At 41.5% G+C, this 25775-nt stretch overlaps 1 long non-coding RNA gene across 5 annotated transcripts in view; it reads right to left on the bottom strand.

Annotated features, from left to right (window-relative positions):
• LOC118390856 (uncharacterized) overlaps positions 1–25775 on the bottom strand; it is a 102254-nt gene that overhangs the window by 25261 nt on the left and 51218 nt on the right. For 4 of the 5 annotated variants that reach the window (XR_008060800.1, XR_008060798.1, XR_004827027.2 and 1 more), the window contains one exon: positions 1614–1871. The exons of the other annotated variant lie outside the window; for it this stretch is intronic. This is a non-coding gene — a long non-coding RNA (uncharacterized LOC118390856). The remainder of the gene's footprint in view (positions 1–1613; positions 1872–25775) is intronic. 5 annotated transcript variants of the gene reach the window in all.

Below are 25775 nucleotides of genomic sequence, written 5' to 3'. Positions count from 1 at the left end.
GTGAGATGTGGCGATAAGGTAGGCCTAGGCTACAGCAGAGCAGACCATTATAATGCAAGTTGGAAATAGCCCTCTCCTCTATCTGCATATGGGTGTGTTCCCCGCTATTTGTAATCTGCTTATGATAATGTGAAAGAAACAGCGGGAGTCTGCAACATCATGAAGAATACTTAACAGGAGTTTCCCTGCATTTGTAATTAGCAAACCGACAACTAACAGAATTGCGGGCAAACCTCATTTGACCACTCTTGAGACCAAACCAACATTTACTTCTGTTTGCAGCATATAAACCATATTTGCAATGAAGGCTGGACGGAGCAAAATACATGATAACAAATGTATAGGGTATTTTATTTATGTATAAACTAAAAAAGAAAAGCACTGCAATTCATGGCAAATTAACTTTGTCATTTATAGTAAGCGCAAACATTAAATTCAGGCCCATCCCTATCAACTCTTGAACACAATGAGTGTGAAAATGTCTTAAAGGGGGAATTTGTTATAGATTGTAAATCCTTCCGTTCTCAAAAATGTAGTCACTATAGCTCCCTTTCAAAATTGACACCTCACCCGATAATAAAACAAGCCTGCCATAATAACCCTTAGGCCTATAGCCTAACTCATTACGCAATCTCCCATCACACTTTCTCCTTAAAAATCAATATTTACTCAATATAATCCAACATAACCAAACCAGTCGTGATATTACTAATTGGATGTAATATGTTTATTTAATAAATTGGTTTACTTTTTCAACAGATCCTTCCTTTTCTCAGCGAGAGAGAGAGAGAGAGAGAGAGAGAGAGCGGAAGAAAGAGAGACTTCAGGTAAGAAAATATATGGAATTATGAATCTCCAAGCTTCATACTATTGTCCACTAGGGGCCGTGCCAGTGATTGGAGAGCAGTACACCACAGAAAATATTACCTTCTGAGCACTCAATACATATAGCCTATGAAATACCAATGGGACAGGGAGTGGACGGTTAAAAAGTGCAATTTTGAAACTAATATTTTTAGACTTGTTTAGCATTAGCAAAACAATATTTTTGTGATTTTTCTCTAATTTTGTATATTTTTTATTAACTCCAAACTCGAAATCAGTATTGTAGGTATATAGTCAGAAATGTATAAATATATTTTAAACGTTTACTTTGGACCAACCCTGTTTCAATAGGCCTATTTATGATTGACAGTCTAATCTCAGCAAATTGGCCAGAATAGTTCATATCCAAATGAAACAATCTAGAAAATTATTGAGAGCAGTGTTTGGGCTAAAGATCAAACATTACTTCTGCTGAGAAATAAGGAGAATTTCATAAATCTAACTAAATGTCCCCAAAGTATAATCGGAACATTCTAAACCAGTCTACAAAAACAAAACAAAGCTAGGAGCCTACAAAAGAATCAAACCAAAAAACACTTACACTTTGGATTGTTAGGCTATAATAGAAAATCTACTTAAAATCTAATGTTTGCGGGTGTTGAGCAAGCTTTAAATTACGTCCGATACATCAATGGAAAAAGAACCCACGAACCACTGAAGCTCATAAAGCGATACTCTCACACTGCTGTGCACTGCATTCGCGCACTCTAGACTGCAATTCTACTTACGTGCCAGTTTGGGTGTTGTCCTCATCTTTGGGTGATTGGCAGAAAAGAGGATGGAACATCATCTGTCCGATTCAAGAACCACTCTTCAGCCGCCGGAGAACTCTCTCTCGCTCGACCGAAACAGCTGTATGCTCTCTGGGCATCTCTCCCTCTTTACTAGCCCCCTAGTCCGCAGAGTTTTTACAAGAGCCAGTGCTCCTACTTCAGCGTACTGCCGCTCATGCTCCTCGCTGAACGCTGGTCCTTTGCTAGCTACCCCTGTAAGAAGAAAAGCCGTTTATGGCTACACACAATCTGAAAAGGGGCCGATTTAAAACGAGAAGAATGCATCAAGAACAACAAAAGTCAGTTATACCAAGTCTGCTTCACCCCCCCTTTACACCGCACATAATGAGAAGCCAAAGCTTTATATTTTTTTCAGTGGGTATTCAGAGATAATTTGAAGCCATTGTTTCTGATACAGATGGTTCTTTTTAATACAATAACACTGCTCTTTGTGAATTCTACCCACTATAAAAATCTAAAGCGTTCTCCTGAATAACCATTTTGTTCTCGCTTGTATAGGGCCAACAAAAGCTGCCGTGAGGTAATGGGCTTGGTTTATTGAAAGGCATAGAATAGGGATTTGATAAAGATTTTTTTCTTTGCAGAATGTAGACGTCATTGTAATGTAAAGAGAAACTAGTTGAATAAAATGTTAGCTATAGGTTGGTTATTGTTGTTATTATTATTACTAACATACATTCCCCAAAACGACCGTTCACAAGCGGAATCCTTTAAACTGCACAGAAAATGGATGAGAGTGACACTTTTTTGGAGAGATAGGCTACAATAGACAATGATAAAATTAACTGTGGTTAAGGATTGTGAATTAAGCTTAAAAGTTACATATGTCAGTGGGTTTAAAACGTCAATAGTATTCTTACCATGGATTTCACATAGCATCATTTTTCTTTTGTGAAGTGAGATGATTGAATTTAGCATTCAGGTGGCATAAGAAGGTTTCTATAGCCATTTAAAGTAACAGTATTCAATCTGCAGTTGATGCCATTTGTAATTAAGCTATATATAGGTAATCAATAAAGTGCTTAAGGAATTACAAAGGGAGCACCGAAGTTTAGCCAAACAAAACATACTGCATATCACCAATCGTTAGGGCTGGATTTACTCTCCATGTCACCTAGGCTTTGGCTTTGGCCTGACTCAAGGTCTTTATCACTCCTGACAGGGAGCTGGAGGAGAAAGGAGGAATCTCAAGACAAAAGGTCTCAGCGGGGAAAGTTGTTAGTCAGTGGTTCTACGTTTGTCTACTTTTCTATAGGAATTACTGGCTTCCTCTACCTTCCTATAGCTCCATACTGACAGTAATCCACTCCAGTGGCAGCAAGGGCTTTGTCTTCTCATATAACATGGTTCACCATTAATCTCTAAGGTGCTGCTACAAAGGGGTGAGCAATAATGACTTCAATCAAAATTCTACCCCTGTTAATTAGCTTGCAAGGTGCACCCAAGAAGAGGGAGGGAGTTGAACAGATTATGTAGGGGACGTCTAATAACAACAACAAAAACAGTAATCGGGTGATAGGATTATTATGGAGGAGTTGAGTGACAAAATGTCCCACAGCCTCCGCCTCGTTTTAAATCAGTGCAGCTAACAGTAATCTGAAAATGTTTCATGTCTTTCTCAAAACTCACTTTCAAAGCACTTTCCTTACTCCCCATTGAGAGTCAAGGGAAAGTATCTTAGCTTTAAGTATTATTGTCAAGCGGATTAACAGATTTACTGTTAGTAATGTGCTTTGCCATAGATCGCATTATTAACTTTTATCTCCAAGTTAGAATCAAAGTCGAAAGAGTCCTTCAATGGATGTCTTTGGATGATTATAATTGAAACTATTTGAGATAAAAATGATACAATGCAACAGCTCGTTGCTTTCTAGGCAGTCTAATAACAGCTGGGCTGAGAGAGTTCACTTAGATAGTGTTTTGAGCATCACAGATTGCTAATGCATTTCAGATGAAAAACTAGGCATTCATATCTGCAACATGGGCTTTTCATTTCCATATGCATGAGGCGCCTGTTTGTGTGCGTTTATTTTACACAACCACAGCCTAATAGGAGGATGACACTCAAGACCCCATGCTTTTCTCTTTACACGAGACACTGAATCTGTAATCAATGAGAGAGTAGTCCTCCAAAAGCACACAAGGCCAGAGACCTGTCAGTCATGTGTCACATTGATCCCTCATGTGAACTACCATGGCAATGAATAGAGAGCGTAAACCCATGCACACTCATTCACTCTCATACTCACAGGGACCAGTTCACTGTGGACAGCTCTCATCACATCAGGGGCTAGCTACTCAGTGGTCACTGCATGAAACAACTCCAATGTGATTAAGGTAGCATAATCAATAATTGGTTGATAGGCAATATGATGGTTTGAAAAACCAAATGGTCTTTGACATGAAATGCTAAAGCTCTAGAAACTCTAATCTCCTTGTCATACAGAGCAGATATACAATTGTGTAATGTTAATACACTACTCAAGGAAAATGTGGACAGAAGATGCATTTTGCCCCTCACTTACCAAGGAACACCAATGGGACCCTTCTCATTCACAAATACATGTTTTTAATTTGTGTATAATACATATGATACACATATCTATATATTTGATATGGCTCTTTCAAGGTCTTTCCCTTCTAAAACGCCTATTCAAAATGGGTCAACTGACTGTCACACATGAAGAACAAGATACCAATATAATCATACATTATGGTATATCACCAGCCAGAGCAGATAAACTGAGAAACATATGTTTATATTTGCACATGTTGTCCTGCTTCACTGGCATTTGTTTATAAAATAAAAAATGTATATGGAGTCTGACCGGGGGATCTGGAAAGCAGGACACATGCACACACACATGCACACATGCACGCACACATGCACACATGCACACATACACACGCACGCACACGCACGCACACGCACACACACACACACACACACACACACACACACACACACACACACACACACACACACACACACACACACACACACACACACACACACACACACACACACACACACACACACACACACACACACACACACACACACACACACAAAGACAAAGTAAACCCACCTCACACAACCCTCTGCCAAAAACCACTGACATACACATCAACTGTGAAAGTCTGAGCACAACACAAGTAAAACAACACTGGTAACTATTAACTGGAAGTGCTCTAATGCACAGCACAGTAATAGCCTAGTGACAAAACACCTGTCATAATATGCTGTGACAGACTGTAATGATAGTAATAAGCATTATGAATAATAATCTAATCCTATTAAGTTGAAGATGTGTGATACTTACGAATTGTCATGAGTTATGACCTGGTATAATTTCTCTGACAGTGCTATGGTTGCACTGTCAAGTCATATTATCAGATAATCTGTATTTTCCCAGGAATAGAAGCAAATGCTGTACATATGCAATGTCAAACAATCTCAACAAAATGAAGCATGGTAATTGCCATAGTCATATCAACAGCTACATTATGTGACACAGAGTACATAGACAGAGTGAAAATCACCTGACAATAGGGTCGAACCGGCATGAACCTAACAGGAACATTTTGTGAGCGACAACCCACATGGAAAACAGTAATGTAGCAACAATAGCAGAGAATAGGTGGCGGTCCCATCAGATAACAAAAGTCCGCACTGTAAAACACACATAATAGATCCAGCTAAGTGGCAGAAGTGACGATATGCTACCACAGCGCTTACTACACAGTTACTCTCGCCATCAGACTACCATTGGTTTTGTTTACTGGCCAATTTGAGTTAAAATAAAGCTTTGCTTCTGCTGACTGCACATCATTATCCATGAGACTATAATCCCAGCAGCAAATCCTATAGCTTCCAGAGCCAGGGCCCTTTGTTTGGGATTACTGACAGTTTAGCCTATAACAAAGAGAAATGAGGCGTTCACCTCATCCTCTGTAATTAAGTGTGGAGAGTAATTTAGGTGGCAAACCAAGACACCCAAGGCAGAGTAGGATGATACCTTTTAGATGCTGGCCACATCATGTAACACAGACAGTGATACCAAGCAGAGTACAGCAGAGACAGCAGACCCACTGGACTGGACTGGATTTACAGTGCATTCAGAAAGTATTCAGACCCCTTGACTTTTTTCACATTGTGTTATGTTACAGCCTTATTTTAAAATATATTATATAAATGTTTTTCCTCATCAATCTACACACAAAACCCCATAGTGATAAAGCGAAAACAGGTTATTATTTTTTTTGTTTAAAATTAATAGAAACAAAAAAAATTACGTATTTACATAAGTATTCAGACCAGACCCTTTGCTATGATACTCGAAATTGACCTCAGGAGCATCCTATTTCCATTGATGTTTCTACAACTTGATTGGTCCACCTGTGGACAATTCAATTGATTTGACATGATTTGGAAAGGCACACACCTGTTTTTATAAGGTCCCGCTGTTGACAGTGCATGTCAGAGCACAAACAAAGCCGTCAGGTTGAATAAATTGTCCGTAGAGCTCCGAGACCGGATTGTGTCGAGGCACAGAACTGGGGAAGGGTACCAAAACATTTCTGGAGCATTGAAGGTCCCCAAGAACACAGTGGCCTCCATCATTCTTAAATGGAAGAAGTTCAGAACCACCAAGACTCTTCCTAGAGCTGGAAGTCCGGCCAAACCAAGCAATCGGGGGAGAAGGGCCTTGGTCAGGGAGGTGACCAAGAACCCGATGGTCACTCTGACAGAGCTCCAGTTCCTCTGCGGAGATGATAGAACCTTCCAGAAGGACAACCATCTCTGCTGCATTCCACCAATCAGGCATTTAGTGTAGAATGGCCAGACAGAAGCCACTCCTCAGTAAAAGGCACATGACAGTCCGCTTGGAGTTTGCCAAAAGGCACCTAAAAGAACTCTCAGAACATGAGAAACAAGATTCTCTGGTCTGATGAAACCAAGATAGAACTCTTTGGCCTGAATGCCAAGCGAGGGATTGAGGGAAAGATGAACGAAGCAAAGTACAGAGAGATGCTTGATGAAAACCTGCTCCAGACCGCTCAGGACCTCAGACTGGGGTGAAGGTTTACCTGCCAACAGGACAACGACCCTAAGCACACAGCCAAGACAACGCAGGAGTGGCTCCGGGACAAGTCTCTGAATATCCTTGAGTTGCCCAGCCAGAGCCCGGACTTGAACCCAGTCAAACATCTCTGGAGAGACCTGAAAATAGCTGTGCAGGGACGCTCCCCATACAACCTGACAGAGCTTGAGAGGATCTGCAGAGAAGAATGGGAGAAACTCCCCAAATACAAGTGTGCCACGATTGTAGCGTCATACCCAAGAAGAACAAAGGATGTAATCGCTGCCAAAGGTGCTTCATCAAAGTACTGAATAAAAGGGTCTGAATACTTATGAAAATGTGATATTTTATTTTTTATTTTTAATACATTTACAACAACAACAAAAAATCGTAAAACCTGTTTTTGCTTTGTCATTATGGGGTATTGTGTGTCGATTGATGAGGGAAATAAGATTTAATCCATTTTAGCATAAGGCTGTAGTGTAACAAAATGTGGAAAATGTCCAGGGGTCTGAACACTTTTTGAATGCACTACTGTACAACCCCACATCTTTAAACCAGTTATCCATTTAGTTCCAGATATCATCACATGGCAACAATTATAAAACACATTCTGGGACAAACAGAAGATCAAGATGTGTATGATATTGAATATTTTAATTAAAGCGTCAACTAATTTTTCTTACACTTTCAAGGTGAACAGGCAGGTGCTTCAGATGTACCCATACAAGGCAGAATTAATGGGATTATTTTCCTACATTGATTTACCATTTCTTTGTTCATTATGACATGCATATACCTTTCCCACTTTAAGCCATGTAACTAAACATCCCTAACACATCCATGAAAACACAGCATAGTTTGCCAGTAGGATTTCCACAGGCCAGTGGGACCTCAAGTGGTGTCCATCTAAGCTGTTGACCGTATCCTCCATCCATTTGGGAAGAGCTCCAGACAGCCTGAGGAGATGGGGCTGGGGGCTGGCGACTGGCAGCTGGCTGAAGATGCCGGGGTGGTGAAAGGCACTAGGCAGTCATAGGCGGGACAGACATAGCTCCCTCCACTCAAGTCAGGCAGGCCTAGCTGGCGCCAGGCATGGAGTGTTAAGCGAAGTCCGGGCCGGGATAGGATAGGCCTCTCTGCTGCTCAGGCCAAGAACATGCAGATACAAGTATGCTCCAGACACACAAGGCTGGACCGCCATCTGACAGGGCTGAGCTGCCTTTGATAGAGGTGGAAAGCTTTGTTTTGATGGCCGTCCAGGGCTCTGAGTCAAAATGGCTATCTTGTGGTGGACTTTGTGAAAGCCGGGGAAATCTGGTAAAAAAATAAAGACTATTCCCTTGCTACTGCACACACACAAAAATAATGTTTTGTGGTAAGTGGCTGGACAAAGAGAGCCTTTAAAGGCATTTAGTATCCATCTGCAGAGAAATACCAATGCTCACTATCACTCATCTACTGCAAATCCTCTATTTCATTTATGAAATAGATCAAAGTGCCTAAATAAAACGTTTATTTTGGTGTCCTCTCAAAAATAGTTTAAATGGTCATTTCTAAAAATGCCCACAGATATCTATTGACATAAAAAGAAAGGTTACTTCATGGGGTACTTTTTTATATGAGGTTACAACGAATGACAGATATTATCAGTTTTCTTACAAAAACATATGATGTCATAGGAGCCTGAATAAAGAAGAAAAATGAATGCATCCACACACAACCATCTCATATACATTTTGGGAGAAATATAAATCTACACTGTCCTGGAAATTCAAAATCATATACAAAGAAAATGGTGAATGAAACTTGCATATGTGATGTGAATTGAATGAGGGTCACCCTGCCATGCAGTATGAGTCCAGTAGTAGCCTACAGACAGGGCCAGAGAGAGAGAGAGAAAGATTTGTTTATTTCTTAAGCGTCTAAAGCCAGGTTTATACTCCGGTGGAATGTCTGTAGACTGTCGCTGCGACTGTCTGTTTCCTTGTTACACAGCCATGAAAAAAGTTCAACTTTGACCCTGTCGCTGCCTCCGTTGTCATGGGTACATGGGACAGGCTTTGCACAGGCTGTGGCTGGAGCCACTGGAGCTATGTAACCATGACAACGAATCTAACATTTTCAATCAAACGCCTGGTTAACAGCTAGCTGGTTAACAATTGCATACTACATAGCTAAAATACAGAATACCTACAGAATACATAAAAACATACATTTAACATTATGGAGGACTGTATTTTTGTAGAATGGCTGTTAAGTGCAGTTATGGTACATCCTTGTCTCTATGCAGTTGAGACAAATTACTATAAAGATGCCCGGACAGAAGTGAACTCCTGGCTAGCAATTACTAGCCAGCTTAATTCAGCCCATAAGTAAACTGACGTTAGCCGAGCTAGCTAGATAGCAAAGCTAATTCTTGACTACTTAATCTATGACGCATCAAACAAACAAACAAATATATGTTTAAATAAAATTGATTGCTCTAGCCATTCACATCCGCACACAGTTGAATTCGGAAGTTTACACACACCGTAGCCATTTAAACTCAGTTTTTCACAATTCTTGACATTTAATCCTAGTAAAGAAACCCTGATTTAGGTCAGTTAGGATCACCACTTAAATTCAAGAATGTGAAAAGTCATAATAATAGTAGAGAGAATGATTTATTTCAGCTTTTATTTCTTTCATCACATTCCCTGTGGGTCAGAGGTTTACATACACTCAATTAGTACTTGGTAGCATTGCCTTTAAAGTGTTTAACTTGGGTCAAATGTTTCGATAGCCTTCCACAAGCTTCCCACAATAAGTTGGGTGAATTTTGGCCCATTCCTCCTGACAGAGCTGGTGTAACTGAGTCAGGTTTGTAGGCCTTGCTTGCACACATTTTTCAGTTCTCCTCACAAATTTGCTATAGGTTTGAGGTCAGGGCCTTGTGATGGCCACTCCATTACCTTGACTTTGTTGTCCTTAATCCATTTTGCCACAACTTTGGAAGTATGCATTTGGAAGACCCATTTGCGACCAAGCTTTAACTTCCTGACTGATGTCTTGAGATGTTGCTTCAATATATCCACATAATTTTCCTTCCTGATGATTCCATCTATTTTGTGAAGTGCACCAGACCGTCCTGCAGCAAGCACCCCCACAACATGATGCTGCCACCCCCGTGCTTCACGGCTGGGATGATGTTCTTCGGCTTGCAAGCCTCCCCCTTTTCCCTCCTAACGTAACAATGGTCATTATGGCCAAACATTTGTATTTTTGTTTCATCAGACCAGAGGACATTTCTCCAAAAGGTATGATCTTTGTCCCCATGTGCAGTTGCAAACCGTAGTCTGGCTTTTTTATGGCGGTTTTGGAGCAGTGGCTTCTTCCTTGCTGAGTGGCCTTTCAGGTTATGTCGATATAGGACTCGTTTTACTGTGGATATGGATACTTTTGTACCTGTTTCCCCCAGCATCTTCACATGGGCCTTTGCTGTTGTTCTGGGATTGATTTGCACTTTTCGCACCAAAGTATGTTAATCTCTAGGAGACATAACGTGTCTCCTTCCTGAGCGGTATGATGGCTGCGTGGTCCCATAGTGTTTATACTTGTGTACTATTGTTTTTACAGATGGATGTGGTACCTTCAGGTGTTTGGAAATTGCTCCCAAGGATGAACCAGACTTGTGGAGGTCTACAAATGTTTTTCTTGGCTGATTTCTTTTGATTTTCCCATGATGTCAAGTAAGATTTTGAAGGTATGCCTTGAAATACATCCACAGGTACACCTCCAATTGACTCAAATTATGTCAATTAGCCTATCAGAAGCTTCTAAAGCCATGACATCATTTTCTGGAATTTTCCAAGCTGTTTGAAGGCACAGTCAACTCAGTGTATGATAACTTCTGACCCACTGGAATTGTGATATAGTGAATTATAAGTGAAATAATCTGTCTGTAAACAATTGTTGGAAAAATGATCTATGTCATGCACAAAGTAGATGTCCTAACCGACTTGCCAAAACTATAGTTTGTTTACAAGAAATTGTGAAGTGGTTGAAAAACTAGTTTTAACGACTCCAACCTAAGTGTATGTAAACTTCTGACAACTGTATGTAACACAATCCACCACCACAAACAAATATCCACCAAACTAATCTACCCATAACAGCCTACCTCAACAAGATTAACCCGCTAACTGGTGAATTGCATTGCCTTTACTTTTTGTCAATGAGTCTAGCCTATTACTAACTGTAGGGTCAGAGTCATTCATACCCCTGCTTTCCCATTGGTAGGCAATGAGTTTTTTTGATGATTGCGGATGGCAGGTAGCCTAGTGGATAGAGTGTTGGACTAGTAACCGAAATGTTGCGAGATCGAATCCCCAAGGTAAAAATCTGTTGTTCTGCCCCTGAACAAGACAGTTAACCTACTGTTCCTTGCCTAGTTAAATAAAGGTCAAATAAAAAAAAGTAATTTAAAGAATGATGTAGGTAGGGAGCAAAAAGTGATTGGAGCCAGTTGAATGTTGCCGGTGGCATTTGTAGGTAATGTGAGAAGAGTACATGGTTGTCTGTTTTCATCTCCCTAACGAGAGTCTGGTATTCTCCACGTTGCTGTCTCCTACTGTTAAAACAAATAAAATAATAATCATAAGGAATAAGGTTTTGAAGTGTCAGGAAATATATATACACATTGTAGAATAATAGTGAAGACATCAAAACTATGAAATAACACATGTGGAATCATGTAATAACCAAAAAAGTCTTAAACAAATCTAAATATATTTTAGATTTGAGATTCTTCAAAGTAGTCACCCTTTGCCTTGATGACAGCTTTGCACACTCTTGGCATTCTCTTAACCAGCTTCATGAGGTAGTCACCTGGAATGCATTTCCATTAACAGGTGTGCCTGGTTAAAAGGACATTTGTGGAATTTCTTTCCTTCTTAATGCGTTTGAGCCAATCAGTTGTGTAGTGACCAGGTATGGGGTGGTATACAGAAGATAGCCCTATTTGGTAAAAGACCAAGTCCATATGGCAGGAACAGCTCAAATAAGCAAAGAGAAACAATAGTCCATCATTACTTTAAGACATCTCAACATCAACTGTTCAGAGGAGACTGTGAATCAGGCCTTCATGGTTGAAATGCTGCAAAGAAACCACTACTAAAGGACACCAATAAGACGAAGAGACTTGCTTGGGCAAAGAAACATGAGCAATGGACATTAGACCGGTGTAAATCTGTCCTTTCATCTGAGTCCAAATGTGAGATTTTTGGTTCAAACCGCCATGTTTTTGTGAGACGCAGAGAAGGTGAACAGATTTCTTTGCATATGTGGTTTCCACCATGAAACATGGAGGAGGAGGTGTTAACTTATTTATTTTTATTTCACCTTTATTTAACCAGGTCGGCCAGTTGAGAACAAGTTCTCATTTACAACTGCAACTTTTTTTCTTTAAAAAACAACAACTTATATTTAACCCCTTTTTTTGGGTAGACACAAAACTGTTTTAAGATGGAATTGTTTGAAGATTGTCATACCATGAATACAACAGGTATTTACATACCTTACAGTGAAATGCTTACTTACAAGCCCTTAACCAACAATGAAGTTTGGTAAAAATAAAAGTAACAAATAATTAAAAAGCAGCAGTAAAATAACAATAGCAAGGCAATATACAGGGGGTACCGGTACAGAGTCAATGTGCGGGGGCACCGGTTAGTCGAAGTAATTGGGGTAATATGTAAATGTAGGTAGAGTTATTAAAGTGATAATAACCAGAGAGTAGCAGCAGCGTGGGGGGGGTACGGTAGCAGAGAGAACAGTCTATGACTAGCTTGGCTGGAGTCTGACAATTTTTAGGGCCTTCCTCTGACACTGCCTGGTATAGAGGAAGCTTGGCCCCAGTGATGTACTGGTCACTTTCCGACATGTCCCGTGACACTTGTGAAAAATGTAGAACACCATCGTCTTAGCGAGAATCTCCCCTTTCTACAATGGGGTCACATCAGTTTATAGCCCAAATGGTTTTCGTGACAAGACCGATTTTCTGTATGTCTCATGGTTTGACAAACACGGCTGTAGCTCAGCAACCTTCCACCCCAGATGCGAAAGGCCGCCATAGGCAGATGTGGTGGATTGAGAAGCAGCCCATGCTGAAAGGGATTTTTTTATTGACAGGGAGGGGGGAGAGATCACACCATGGAGTTAATGTGAGAAGACCAGAAAGACCTGCGACACAGTACCCTCTACCATCAGACAAGACATGACTTGACACACATTTCTCATTTCCTTAGCTTTCTTACCCCTTCTTTAAACACTAGTTGTAGAATTTCACAACTAGCTCATAAAGGCCTGTGGCCCACGGGAAGATAAATCTTTGGCGTTTGCCTGTCTGTGAAAAGCAAAGAGAGCCTTTGACTTATGGAGGCTTACGACGTCCATTGTCACCATTAGGAATGGCAGGAACTCCATGGGAAAGATCCCAATGTGCTGTAGCGATCCTTTAAACACCAGCATAAAGAAAGGAGGAGGGGGGGAACTAGTGGCAAGTGCATGCAACAGTTTGCAACATTTGCCTTTCTGTGTGTGTGTGTGTGTGTGTGTGTGTGTGTGTGTGTGTGTGTGTGTGTGTGTGTGTGTGTGTGTGTGTGTGTGTGTGTGTGTGTGTGTGTGTGTGTGTGTGTGTGTGTGTGTGTGTGTGTGTGTGTGTGTACGTGCCCCTGCCAGAGAGCACTTAATAGCTGTCAGCTCTTTACCTCCCACTGTTAACATCTGCTATGCTTAACGTTGCCATGTAACTCAGTAGTACAGCAGACACAGGCTAATAGAATCAAATGATCCCACGCTGCCAACCCTCATCACGTTACACGCACACATTTCATTATGACGCAACAAGCAGATTTGTTGTTAGATGATTATCAATCTAGAGTAAGCTTGAGGCTGGCGTAAAACCGAAACATACTGCTCACGTAAGGCGTATAAGTAATCTGCTTAAATCCCTATTTTCTTATCACATCACATTCATATTAAATTAGTAGCTAATAGCATGTAACAAGAGTTAGGTACAGTTTATGGTCAATTCCTGCTGTTTAAGTATATCATTTCGGACATTCAATTCAAACGGCAATTCTTAGCTACATGTTGTTTCTGAAATTGTTCACCGTTGACAATGTTTTCAGCTGAAGTGAGTCTTTTTGATAATAACATTTTACTTTAATATATGCACATTACACATTTAGTTACCATTTGAGATTTTTCAGGTGCGGATTTTGAACAATGTCAAAGTATCTGCCATACTTTTAGCAGTAATGAACTGACTAGTCGACCAAGATACAAGACCCACCTCTGCAATAATGTACATTTAAAAAGAGCTCTGTTTCTAAGTGAGTGTGTCTGGGAGTGTGAAAGGCCAGGACAGAGGAACAATGACAGCTGTCTGTCTGTCTCTGGCATGGAATTGTTGCTCAGGCATTTGGGCCAGGACCTGACATACATCCAAGATGCAGACTCGCTGGACTACCCCCAACTACCCCCAATTCCCCCATTGATGTTTGTTCAAAATCAATAAAAATGATCTTGGAGTCCATATGCCATTTGGCAGCTCCATCTTGTGGCGTCATCTTTAGAATATAGAGGCCATACTGTACAATGGAGTAGCCGAGCGCATGTAATTTGTCAGGCTAATCTCCAGCACACTTACATTGATTTTTCCCCCTCTCGTGATTCCTTAGCCTCTAGTCATTATGAACACAAAAACGAACTTAATCATATAGTGTGTTAATGCATGGGTCACAATAACCTCCATGTTCTTGCCCTCTGGTAATTTCAGGCTTTCTTTATATTTTCTTCTGAAGTCTTTTTACAGGTCAACTGTCCTATTTTTGGAAAATGGAAAATGTGCAGTTGCGCAAATGTTGGCCTCATCTTTTCTGAACTAGAATAGAAATGTATTTAAAAATCTCTTCTTCTCTCTCCTTTGATCATGTTTCATAAACTGTACGTTTGATATGATCATACACAGGGAGTGTTCTCTTCAAATCTATTCTATATACACTGCCTTCAAAAACGTATTCACACCCCTTGACCTTTTCACATTTTGTTGTGTTACAATGTGGGATTAAAATGGATTTAATTCAGATTTTTGGGGAGGTAAATGATTTACACAAAATACCTTGTAATGTCAAAGTGGAATAAAAATAAAAATGTGAAAAATAAAACACGAACACAAATGTGTTGATTTGATAAGTATTCAACCCTCTGAGTCAATACATGTTAGAATCTCCTTTGGCAGCGATTACAGCTGTGATTCTTTCTGAGTAAGTCTCTAAGAGCTTTCCACACCTGGACTGTGCAACATTTTCCCATTATTCTTTTGAAAATTCTTCAAGCTCTGTCAAATTGGTTGTTGATTATTGCTAGACAACCCTTTTCAGGTCTTGCAATAGATTTTCAAGCAGATTTAAGTCAAAACTGTAAATTGGCCACTAGTGAAAATTCCTTTTTTCTTGGTATGCAACTCCAGTGTAGATTTGGCCTTGTGTTTTAGATTATTGTCCTGCTGAAAGGTGAATTCATCTCCTGGTGTCTGGCGGAAAGCAGATTGAACCAGGTTTTCCTCTAGGATTTTGCCCATGCTTAGCTCCATTCCATTTATTTTTCATCCTGAAAAACATTCCAGTCCTTAACGATTACAAGATTACCCATAACATGATGCAGCCACCACTATGCTTAAAAATATGGAGTGTAGTACACTTTGTATTCAGAACCAAAATGTAATTGCTTTGCCACATTTTTACAGTATTGCTTTAGTGCCTTGTTGCGAACAGGTTGCATGTTTTGTACGATTTTATTCTATACGGGCTTCCTTCTTTTCCATCTGTCAGTTAGGTTAGTGTTGTGGAATAACTACAATGTTGTTGATCCATCCTCAGTTTCCTCCTATCACAGCCATTAAACTCTGTAACTGTTTTAAAGTCACCATTGGCCTCATGGTTTACTTCCTCTCCGGCAACTGAGTTAGGAAGGACGCCTGTATCTTTGTAGTGACTGGGTTTATTGATACACCATACAAACTGTAATTAATAACTAACACCATGCTCAAAGGATATTAAATGTTTCTTTTTATCCATCTACCTCCCTGATCTTTGTGGTTTATTCTGTGTTTGAAATTCACTGCTAGACTGAGGGACTTAACAGATAATTGTATATGTGGGGTACAGAGATGAGGTAGTCATTCAAAAATCATGTTAAACACTATTATTGCACACAGAGTAAGTCCATGCAACTTATGTGACTTGTTAAGCACATTTTTGCTCCTGAACTTTAGGCTTGTCATAACTAAAGGGTTGAATACTTATTGACTCACGACATTTCAGATTTTCATTTCTACTAAATTAGTAAACATTTCTAAAAAACATAATTCCACTTTGGCATTAGGTAGTGTGTGTAGGACAGTGACACAAAACCTAAATTGAATCCAGTTTAAATTCAGGCTGTAACAAGAAAATCTAGAAAAAGTAAAGGGGTGTGAATCCTTTCTGAAGGCCCTGTATGCCATTTGAGACAAAGATTGTTATTTTAATTACTTCATCGTTTGTGTTGTATATAATCAAATCATAGTTGTCGAACCCTATTGAATTCTACAAAAAAATATTTATATGGCCTTGGTAATAGCCCACCTGAGAATTCCTAACATCGGACACGTTGTATTAGAGCTAATAGACAAACCTAATTTCTCCATATATCAATGGTACTCAGTCCTGAATAAAGTATACCATTCAAAGGAGCTTACTGGCTACCTCATGCCTGTATGAATAACTATGATGGATTTAACCCTTCAACCATCAATCAGGCTGAGAGACTACTCTAGATGGCGGTGATGATAATGTTGTTGTTTTTTTGGGGGGGGGATTACAATCCACTCCAGAGCAGAGTTTGATTTTAAGTGGATGTCCTCTATATAGTAGCTGGTAAGACACACAACATACTGGTATACTCATGCCATTCAGAACAATGGTTCTCACAGAGCATGACAACGTGGCACAGCACTAAGCCTATTACTCTTTTCACCTTCCCAGAGTTCTGCTCAAAATGCCACGTATCAATAGGGGTTGCTGTACTATCGGGAACCTTATTAAAGAATCCAAGCATATCCAGCACTATCACAAACAACACACTGTGAATCTGTATTTCTTGTGTTGTTTGCCAAAAGTATAATTTACACCAAAGCTCTTGAAAAAAAAACTCTTGTGGCATCTGTGTCACCTACTCTCTTAAAGGCTTTACTCCTCATGTGCTTATCTGCTCCAGTCAAATGTATTTCTTATCGAAGAGAGTGAGGGGGGAGCCTTCTGACAATACTGCTGTTATCAAATGTCTTCAGCCGAGTCCCCATGTCATTCAGCAGTCAGATGGTCTCCAGTTTGATTGATGGATGGGCTTCCCAACAAATAAAAAGGGATCAACAGCTTTGCACCTCTCTCCCCATCGGAGACCCGAGTGAAACATTCCTCCGTAACAAAGGCGGGATTACGGATGTATTAGCTCTCCATCGACCACGGCCTCCTGCTCCTGTCAATACTTTGCACATAATAACCTGAAGCAACGATAAGGAAACAAAAGGCAGGCGAGATAGGAGCCGGATGGGAAGATAAATCAATAGGAGTGAGGGAAAGTTTTTTCAAAGACACACTGTCAGGCCTGGGGAAGAATTTCTTCGGACGAAGCGATGGGATAATGGCCCCTGACACGAGGACAATGAGCCCTCCAGGCCCATCAGGGAACTGCCGGTTGGTCGGTCGGCTGGCCTCAATAGGTCCAGGAAGATAAGAGGCACAGGGGACGGTCGGTGAGTCTACTCAACCCACTCACAGGGACACAACACAAGGGCTGTGCTGGACCCTCAGCCCTCTGGCATCCTCAATGCTCCTTCTGTTAGTTTCTATCGTTATGCAACATGTATTTCAATGAATCGCTGATGCACTGAGAGAACAGTGTCCACATAGCTTTGCAAAGGCTCCTCATGAGTGTCTGTTTGAACATATCAAGGTTACATTCACATTTCCTATAGCCATTCCTGATCATTTTCACTTCTTGTCTGAAAAGCCCAAGGTAACTAATGTGATTTATGGCTTTATGTGGACACATTTCTGGAATAGTATAAAGCCTTTCCATTTACCAACCCTGAGCGACTACCGGAAGTGTACAAGTGTCTCCAGTGACAAAGAAACATTTTGGAGGATTTGTTGTTTCACAAATCTGGGGAGGTATACAGTACTAATAACTGGACGAGAGGAAATCAGGGTAATTGTTTCCACATTCCTAATTAAATAATTTCCCTCCTGTTTCACTAAACCATCATATGTCTGGTGTTGGAAGGTGCAAGTAATAAAGAAAGAAAGAAATAAAGAATGAAAGAAAGAAAGAAAGAAAGAGAGAGAGAGAGAGAGAGAGAGGGAGAGAGAGAGGGGGGGAACTAGAGCTCTGGAAAATTAATGAGAAATGAGAAAAGAGGGCTATGCATGTTCTGTCTGCAGAAGGCTGTCACACAAAGACACAATAAACCCTTGGAACAAACAGGCACTTCAAAAAAATAGCCCAGAAACAGTGAGCAAATTCAATTACAGAAGTAATTAGAAGATATAGGGCAAGGCTGCCTTTTGGGACTGTGCCAGAAAACATGAATTAATAGGAGTGAATAGGAGGAGGTTGCACTGGTAATTAAGAGGCAATCACCTATGTCAATGAATACCTTAAAAAAACACAGAATGGAAACTATTAATTCAGTGATCAAAAATATTTTGAAGATGATTAATACAGCAAATTCATTTTCAAAGACTCATTTCTGGAAAGATAGCAAGACAATTGCACATAATGTGCTCCTTCTGGCATTTATATTGCTAATTAAATTTTGATAATTTGCAGAGGCATTTGAGAATTATCTGTAAAACAGCAAAGGCAGCATTTGGCAAATATTGTCTTTACTGTTTAACAGTGCTTTCAGTTCTTGCACCGGCAGAGATCTGATAAAAGCCCGTCTTCAAACTGAGACCTTTCAAAGCAAACTGAGCAAAAACTTACAATTTCACTTCAACTTCTCTTATCATTCATTAGTGCCTCCTCCTAATGAGACAATAGCAGCAATTAAATTACCAGATAAGAATAAAATAAATAATAACTTTGCTGATTTACCTCCCACGGGAGAAGCTATCGTTTCTGCCTGATGAATTTTGTATAACCACACACTGTGTTTGTAAACTAATTAATCCATTGACAAAATCCCGAAAGATGAAAAGCTTTGAGCTCCATAAAGAGGTAACAGATAGAGAGGACTAAAGCGAGTTGCAGATTAAAAGAGTGTTGGAGTAAATAAACAACAAGCCACATTGCACTGTGAAAAATAGTTTTGTGTCGCCTACGCAGAACATACAGTGAGTGTACAAAACATTAAGAACACCTTCATAATATTGAGTACTCAGTCAGAAGAGTTTCCCTCAGAACAGCCTCAATTCGTTGGGGCATGGACTCTACAAGGTGTCGAAAGCGTTCCACAGGGATGCTGGCCCATGTTGACTCCAATGCTTCCTACAGTTGTGTCAAGTTGGCTGGATGTCCTTTGGGTGGTGGACCATTCTTGATACACACGGGAAACTGTTGAGCGTGAAAAACCCAGCAGTATTGCCGTTCTTGACACGGTGCGCCTGGCACCTACTCAAAATGTTGTCTTGCCCATTCACCCTCTGAATGTTACACATACACAATTCATGTCTCAATTGTCTCAAGGCTTAACAATCCTTCTTTAACCTGTCTCCCCCCCTTCATCTACACTGATTGAAGTGGATTTAACAAGTGACATCAATAAGGGATCACAGCTTTCACCTGGTCAGTCTATGTCTATGTTTCCTGCAGTCAGTGTATATGGTATTCTTTTCATCCAATGGTTCTCAATCATAATCATTCTTATTAATCATTCAGTTGTAAATAATTCTATGTGATAAAGAGTGTGTGCAGTGCTGGAACACCAGAGGCAAGACATGGTACACGGTACAGAGCATGGGAGAATTGCTATAGACTGAAAACTCAAACTTTGAGCTCTATTCATTCATAAGTCCCTGATACTGGAGCACATAAACAGAGAGAAAACACCTACTGTAGCAACGAAGCTGCTCCTTATACCCTGAGTAGAATTCATTTAAGATCAAACTCGAGTCTTATAATTTTCATCATATCTATCTTTTGAAGGAAAGAAATGGGGACCAAGCAGGGTGCTCCAATGAGATGAATTTTAAGTTCAAGATCTTTGAGGATTAGCCTTTCTTTTTGTAAAATAGGAGATTTCCATACACAATATTTCCATATTCATACGTGTTAGCATTTAGAGCCACTTTATGACTGATATGAGAGGAAAATTCCACTTAATATTATCAACAGTGACGATCTGGGGTCATAAAAGCCCAATACCCTGAAGGGGATGGATAACACTAATATGCTTTCACATTTCAATGGGGAACTAGTCCCTTATTTACAGCAGAAAGTATATCATTTACTGCAGAGTGTAGAGAGAAAAGTGGATGGACATAGACTGACTGGCCCTCAGAGTTTATCATCATCGCCAAGAGATGAATTCTGAAAGACCAATTATCACTTAAATGGAATTAAGCCCAAAGATGGACTGTCATGGTCAACATTCTATTTTCCCAGTCAAGTCTTGAGGGAGCATCGCTCTGAACCAAAGACCCAAAACAAACTTAACTGGAAATGTGATTAGTGTTTAAAGTATCCAAATCATTAATGATCAAACACGGCACTCCGTTTCAGCACGGTCATGTGAGGCAGAGATTATACATGTGATCTGGAGGCTTAAACGATTTAGTCAATTATGAACGTTATCTAAAATGCTTTAATTTCCTATTCAGCCCTTCCATAGGAGCGTCACATTTGTCAATGATGCGTGATTAAACACAGATTGCAACAACATGAGATCTGTCACATCTGGTGGCAGAGGGACCTGAGATCTTAACGAAGGAATGAGGGAGGATTCAAACTTTCCCTCTTCAGCCTTGGCATCCGATTAACACCAGGCTTTGGTGGGATGCCAGCGATGGGGCCATCTGTGTCCCTTAACCCTCAAGATGGCAGATGTAGAAGCAGATTGATTTTCGATTCAGCTGGATACACAATCACTGCTTCATGAACGTCAAGTGCGAGCTGTGACTTGCTACCGTTTCCTGTCATTTTCAGCCAACTCAAATGAGGCAATAAATCACATCTGTACCCAAATTAAATAATTTTCACTCTATACAGGAGGGAATTTACCTATAATAGAGACTAGGGTAATTACGTATCCTAATAGCTAACTTAAAAAAAGTTTGATTCACACTAGATGTGCCTTGTGATTTCAACTATCCATTACAAATCTTCAACAATGTTTCCATTTAACAATGACAATGTCACATTACTATGGGTTTACATGATATCACATGTCAGAGGTAAGGGTGGCCAGGTCTTCTCCACAGTCAGGGGGCAAGTCTCAGTCAAGCAAGCCAGCCTCCCCATTGCCTTTTCTTTTGTAATATTGAGCTCCGTATCTTAGCCCCTGCCTGCACCTCACTGACTTCCATTCAATATCCAAATAACCGTGTTTTTGTGGTGGTAATTGCTCTCGTTTTCTCAGCGCCCCACGGTGGCTTCACTTCTTACCAGCCTGCGGTAGATGGAGACTCCTCTGGTCCCAGTCTGTGAGTGGTGGAGACTCCTCTGGATCCATCATGTGAGAGGTGGAGACTCATCTGGCCCCAGACTGTGAGGGGTGGAGACCTCTCTGCCCCCAGACTGTGAGTGGTGGAGACTCTTCTGGCCCCAGTCTGTGAGTGGTGGAGACTCTTCTGGCCCCAGTCTGTGAGTGGTGGAGACTTTTCTGGCCTCAGTCTGTGAGTGGTGGAGACTCTTCTGGTCTCAGTCTGTGAGTGGTGGAGACTCCTCTGGCCCCAGACTGTGAGGGGTGGAGACCTCTCTGCCCCCAGACTGTGAGTGGTGGAGACTCTTCTGGCCCCAGTCTGTGAGTGGTGGAGACTCCTCTGGCCCCAGACTGTGAGGGGTGGAGACCTCTCTGCCCCCAGACTGTGAGTGGTGGAGACTCTTCTGGCCCCAGTCTGTGAGTGGTGGAGACTCCTCTGGCCCCAGTCTGTGAGTGGGAGACTCCTCTGTCCCCAGTCTGTGAGTTGTGGAGACTCTTCTGGCTCCAGTCTGTAAGTGATGGAGACTCATCTGGCCCCAGTCTGTGAGTGGTGGAGACTCCTCTGGCCCCAGACTGTGAGTGGTAGAGACCTCTCTGGCCCCAGCATGTGAGAGGTGGAGACTCATCTGGCCCCAGACTGTGAGTGGTGGAGACCTTTCTGGCCCCAGTCTGTTAGTGATGAAGACTCCTCTGGTCCCAGTCTGTGAGTGGTGGAGACTCTCTGGCCCCAGCATGTGAGAGGTGGAGACTCATCTGGCCCCAGAGAGAGGGCTGGTGTTGGGATAGTGTGTTCTGTGGGCTAATAAGACTCTTCTCAGCTCTGCACCACATCTTCTCCAACACACATATCAGCACACAGCCAATGACACCTGACACCCTCAAGCCATACATAGGTTTCTATAAGAGATGGTGACAGCAGAGGTCTTCCACGCCTTTTCAATCCACAGCGGTCCGAACTACACTCCCACTGTAACTTGTTTCATTGACTGGCTTAATATCATCCAAATTGGTAATTATGACGTGGTATAACAGAATCAAACAAAATATTTCATTTTGAGGAGGCAACTGCAAAACAGCTGAATAGCTCGTAAAAATGTTATTCCCTTATGTCTCTCCAACCATGGGAAAGATCTGACCCAGCTGAAATTCCCCAAAACTCCATCAGAAGTTGAAAATTGAAAAGCCATTGATCTTTCTTTTGAGACAGTCCAGCCCTTTGTGATGTGAGCAGCACAGCCACCCTTTTTCCATGTGGGAAAGGAGAAGTGTCTTCCCTGCTGTTGACCTCCAGTCTCTGGGAACACCCTGTCTGGTCCCCTGGGGACAGGCCGGACAGAACTACAAGGGTCCCTCTGGACTGTCCAGGAATCTCAGTAATCCAACATGCAGCATAGCACACCAACAGTCATGCACACCCACACACACACACGCACAAAGGCAGGTAGACAGATGCACACACACACACACTCAAGCACACAAACACACACACGTCACAGTGTGTTTGACTTTCTGCATATTGAAAGAGATTTACACTGACAGTAAAATCCCACATTTCAATCATCTGTATTATCTCAGTACAGATAGCGGCAGACAAAATCTGCTATTCAAAAAGTATTATTGTTCATCTAACTGGCCATTTGATTTCCCTCTAATCTTATTTCCCTCATATCCCGTTTTTGAACAGGGAACAGTTTCAAGTACTGACCAACATGCAAGCTGAATTCCTACGACGCCCATGAGCTGCTGGGCCTGGCTGGCTGGGTGTGCAGGTCTGCCACATACAGATCATGTCTAAACACTGTATTGTCCACTACCGGGAAAAACAATCCCCTCTCTGACATTCCCAGCATGAAATGGAAACTAGTCCAAACTGAGGAAATTGTTTTATTTGTCAACTTTACCAGTCACATGTATTTAGGTTTGGAACCGTGAAAAAAAACGTGAAAAAAACATAAACGGCACACATTTCCACTTGGACTTTTGACTGTTCATGTATCTCCCTACTTTCTTCCAGGAGCACACACTTCCATGATTAGTTTTCCAACAATTGGGATAGCGATTCACTGATCTGCGAGATCAGACATCACACGAGCATTTGGCGCTTCATGTGGAGAGGCTGCTGTGGTGCTCTTTGTGGACTGAGGGGTGAAAGAGGCTTAATTCCTCCAATGTTAATGTAGAGTAAATTCCCTGTTGGGATGTGGCGGCTGTCGGAAGCTGCCGATGGCCGGTGTGAGCCAGGGTCAGAGCTGCTGCTGGAAATGAGATTTTCTCTCTGCCTGTCCAGAGAGGGAGAGGAGCGCGACGCAATGAGGGGGATTTGCGCTCTCAATCTGGAGGATAGATGTTCACATCACAAAAAGCCCCACCACAAATTGCACTTATTGAATAGCTAATTTGGCAGTCTCAGTTCAGCGGGGCTTAAGAGGAGAGAAGAGTGTGATGAGGATGAACACAAAGCTGCAGAAAACAAAAGGCAGCAGCTCCTGCGAGGCTAGGCCTGGATGAGGAGAGCTGCGCCCGGCGAGAGGAGAGGAAGGAGAGAGGAGAGGGTGGGCTGGGGGGCTTCCCAGATGAGGGGCATGCAAGCAGCACACAGAGCATTTGTGAGGCTGCCCAGACTGCACCCATTGTTTTCTGACCTGCCACTACCTTCATTAGCACTGGAGTAGCTAGTCGGCTGTAGGGCAGATAGTCAGTCATCCGTGTGTAACTCTCACTATATCTTCATCAGACTGTCATCATGGACAGCACAAAGTTACTCACAGCAGTCTCAACTTTTTAGCCATCGTTTGATATAAGAGTGTGCGATACAACCCAGGTAAAAAAAAAAACTGAAAATATTTTCTATCCCAGCTGGGGAAGAGTTGCTTGCTACTTCAGCATAAACGACTATAAACATGCCCAAAAAGAAGGTATTTTTCTTTTCATAAGACCTCAATAGGCTTAGCATGTACACAAGATTAGTAAAGTTGTTTTGATGTCTCCTTGCCAATAAACTCAATTCCTGTGATCAAAGTGGATCTGTCACATGTTAAAGCTGATCAAAAGCACCACTGAGATTCTGAATCAGAAAACAACTGACTAGAAATTCCTAAACTCCAGAACCTAAGAACGTAATACCCTTCAATTACCATAATAAAATAATAACTGCAATAGTAACTACATTAAACATAACAATAATATTTGTTGAAGGCAAGCGTATCTGTATAATAAGCCAAGGAATTAAATCATGATGTTGATAGCCGACTGGTTTATTGACACAGTGCATCTGTTTAAAACATGTGTCCTCTTGATTGGAAAATGCTTAGAAATTGTCATAGCCTATATGAAAACGAAAAAATGCTGCATTGCTATGGGTTAATTGTAATGTAGCACAAAATCCACTTCTGCTGCTTTTAGAGTTGAAAAGTTTGAGTGAGTGGAGCTGTTGCCAGCAGCCATATGTTTTCATAACTACTCATCTCCCTCCACTACACCCATCAGTCCCCATTAGCAACTTAATGTCCACCCTAAAACACCAGGCATGGAAACAGATGTGCTTTTTGGACCGAAACATACGTGGAACATAATGGAGAGCACATCCACTGTCCACCAGGCTTACCATCACCGGACCACATTAACAGTTATTCTCTTTTAAAAATGTCACTTGCTTGCACTGCCGACAACTTGGTCTTCTGTTAGCATGTACTCTCACTGAGTGCACATAATGGCTGAAATGGATGATGAAGAGACAGAGGCAGGAAAAAAATACCCACATACACAAAGGAGTCCTAAGAAAGGAGCCCTGTAATGTGGTACTCTGCTGCTCAGACCTGAAGGGGTAGGAGGCAGCATCTTTACGGTGTATCCAAGCAGCACTAAAATACACTGTCCGTGCCCAGTCAGGGCCATTTTTTCTAGCCGCAAGGGCTCCTTTACACTACACTGAAAACCCTTTGTACTAATTGCTAGATTGTACCAGATTTTCCAGTTCAATTCCACCCTATAATTGTCTGACAATGATGGGCAAGGAAGGGGAAAACTTCATGCTCCAGCACCGTACGGGGCAGTGGATTGAAAATGACTCAAGGAAGTGAGTCACACATCTGTGTGTGTGCGTGTGTGTGTGTGTGTGTGCGTGTGTGTGTGTGCGTGTGTGTGTGTGTGTGTGTGTGTGTGTGTGTGTGTGTGTGTGTGTGTGTGTGTGTGTGTGTGTGTGTGTGTGTGTGTGTGTGTGTGTGTGTGTGTGTGTGTGTGTGTGGGTGGGGGGGGGTTAAGCCAACCAAGACCTTCAACTCTTGT

Source organism: Oncorhynchus keta, chromosome 1 (assembly GCF_023373465.1).
Source record: "Oncorhynchus keta strain PuntledgeMale-10-30-2019 chromosome 1, Oket_V2, whole genome shotgun sequence".
In the NCBI taxonomy this organism is placed as follows: domain Eukaryota; kingdom Metazoa; phylum Chordata; class Actinopteri; order Salmoniformes; family Salmonidae; genus Oncorhynchus; species Oncorhynchus keta.
Note: the sequence above shows the minus strand (reverse complement) of the source record. Positions and strands in the feature narration are given on the sequence as shown.